The sequence below is a fragment of the Engraulis encrasicolus genome, chromosome 1 (assembly GCF_034702125.1).
Source record: "Engraulis encrasicolus isolate BLACKSEA-1 chromosome 1, IST_EnEncr_1.0, whole genome shotgun sequence".
Classification (NCBI taxonomy): Eukaryota; Metazoa; Chordata; class Actinopteri; order Clupeiformes; family Engraulidae; genus Engraulis; species Engraulis encrasicolus.
This window is the reverse complement of record NC_085857.1, coordinates 59,219,314-59,221,813: the sequence shown is the minus strand read 5'-3', so window position 1 is coordinate 59,221,813 and position 2,500 is coordinate 59,219,314. Positions and strand designations below refer to the sequence as shown.

The 2,500-nt window shown below is 38.7% G+C and overlaps 1 protein-coding gene across 1 annotated transcript in view; it reads right to left on the bottom strand.

Moving 5' to 3' along the window:
• The window catches only part of cacng3a (calcium channel, voltage-dependent, gamma subunit 3a), a 12,747-nt gene that overhangs the window by 9,226 nt on the left and 1,021 nt on the right, over positions 1 to 2,500 (bottom strand). The window lies entirely within an intron of this gene.

The window sequence follows — 2,500 nt, the reverse complement described above, 5'->3', positions numbered from 1 at the left end:
CAAAGGGGCAAGTGCTTTAGTACCACCTTACTCTGTGCACGCCTTTGACTCAGGTAGTAAATAGAGTGTCTACACACTCGGTATAATCTCCAAAATATATACTTTATGTTAACATTTTGATCCTTAAGTTTCTTCAGCGATCGTGGTTTGATTTGGTTGCCTCTGATGGGACTACACAAGAAAGAAATGGGACTTTTTATTACTTCTACAAACCCCAACTCCGGTGAAGTTGGGGCGTTTGGTAAACTGAGAATAAAATCTAAATGCTATCATTTTCAAAACATTCAATACATTCCTTAGATGGAGAATAGTGAAAAGACAACATATCAAGTGTTAAAACCGAGAAAAAATATTGTTTTAGGGGACATATGTACTCATTTCTAATTTGATAACTGCAACACGTCTCAAATAAGTTGGTGAAATGTTATAAACATCCAAATAAGATAAAACAAAAATTAAGAACATTTCAAAATGAATTGTACTGATGTATAATTTGAGTGTCCAGGTGTAAGACAATCACAGAGAGGCTGAGTCACTCAGAATTAAAGATGCAAAGGGAACATTTACCATAGTTATTACATAAAGTTTTGAATTCCCTTGATTTACCGTGATTGAGTGTATATAAGACATATTTGTGTCATTAAAATCATTGTATAGGTTCATAACATCATGAAATATATATTGGCTGTAGTCTCACTCTAGCACTCCGAGAATTACAGCTAGTTAAAACTTGACCATATTAAGGACGCTTCATGTGTGCAAATGATAGAGAGGTTTAACATTCCCCTATCCACCCGAGCTCACTTGAAATAGACCCAGAAGACATGAGAAACTGTAATTTGCTTGCAGAAGTCAGCAGAGTCAATTCTTTTTGAAAATAATAGTCTTGCACATACTGCACATACTGTACTACAGTGAAAATTGACCATGCAACTTGTGTTAGTGCTAACTTCAAAAGTCAGCCTCCATGATGGCATGGGGGTGCAGTAGTACATTGGTTAAGCTGTTCTAACTCACCTGTAGAATTGAATACAGTACTGAATGAAATACATGGGTTTTAAACAGCATGAAAAGCCACTCGTGCTTTATATTTTGAAGGGAGATCTTCAATTACTGCCACATAATAAGGACAAATTGCATTCTCTACTATGTTTTAACAGTTTAACTCCAACATAAGGACCAGCAGGACATAAAATGACGGACTTTTGATCAAGACTTGCCACACTGTAAGCACTACAGAAAGGAAAACATTGCAAAACATGACAAGGAATACACCTACCATTGAAGCTATTGAAATCATGTCCAAGATAGAAATCAACACTGTTTTTATATAAAATCATCTCATCGGTTAATGCTATTAACTGTTAAGTGTTGTCCTTTGTTTTGTTTTTAGTCTTCCTTGACATTTGCTGCCTTTTATTGTCCCCGTCCCAACTCTTTTGAGACGCGTTGGATTTACTTATTCATGAATATCCCCCAAAACAATAATTTTGGTCAGTTTTGATGGCTGATATATTTTCTTTGTACCGTTCTCCAACTAATGTCAGACCCAGACTTTTTGAAAATGGCAGTATTTTGTTATTATTCACAATTAACCTTGCGTCCCAACTTCTATGGAATTGGGGTTTGTACGTAACACTAGCATGACCAAAGTACAGTAAGTTTTGCTGTTAAAAAAAATTTCATACATAATACGGTTGTCATTTGGTGTAATCAGTCATAGACATCATCCTGCTTAACTTTCTGTCATACTGCTAATTACATAGTAATACTAGCTCATTACGTAGTAAATATTCATAAAAACATCACATTTATGAATGGGCAATTACTTGATTTAGTTTGCTAATCGTCTTCCCCTCTGACACTCTCTCTCTCTCTCTCTCTCTCTCTCTCTCTCTCTCTCTCTCTCTCTCTCTCTCTCTCTCTCTCTCACACACACACACACCACACACACACACACACACACACACACACACACACACACACACACACACACACACACACACACACATCCATACAAACCCCCCACACACACACACACCCTCATACATACCCCGCCCCAACCACCCTTGCCCCCACTTCACACACACACACATACACACACGTACACACACACGTACACACACACGTATACACACGTATACACACGTATACACACACACACACACACACACACACACACACACACACACACGCACACGCACACACGTACACACACACACACACACACACACACACACACACACACACACACACACACACACACACACACACACACACACACACACACACACACACACACACACAATCATTGATGTTCTTTTAGGACTATTCATGCTTCATTAAACATTCCATTACAAACATTGATGTTCTCTCTCACTCTCCCCTCTCCTCACCGCCCTTTCTCTATCGCTCTGTCCCTTTCTCTCTCTCTCTCTCGCTCCCTCTATCCAACTCTCTCTTTCTCTCTTCATCCCATTCTCTCTCTCTCTCTCTCTCT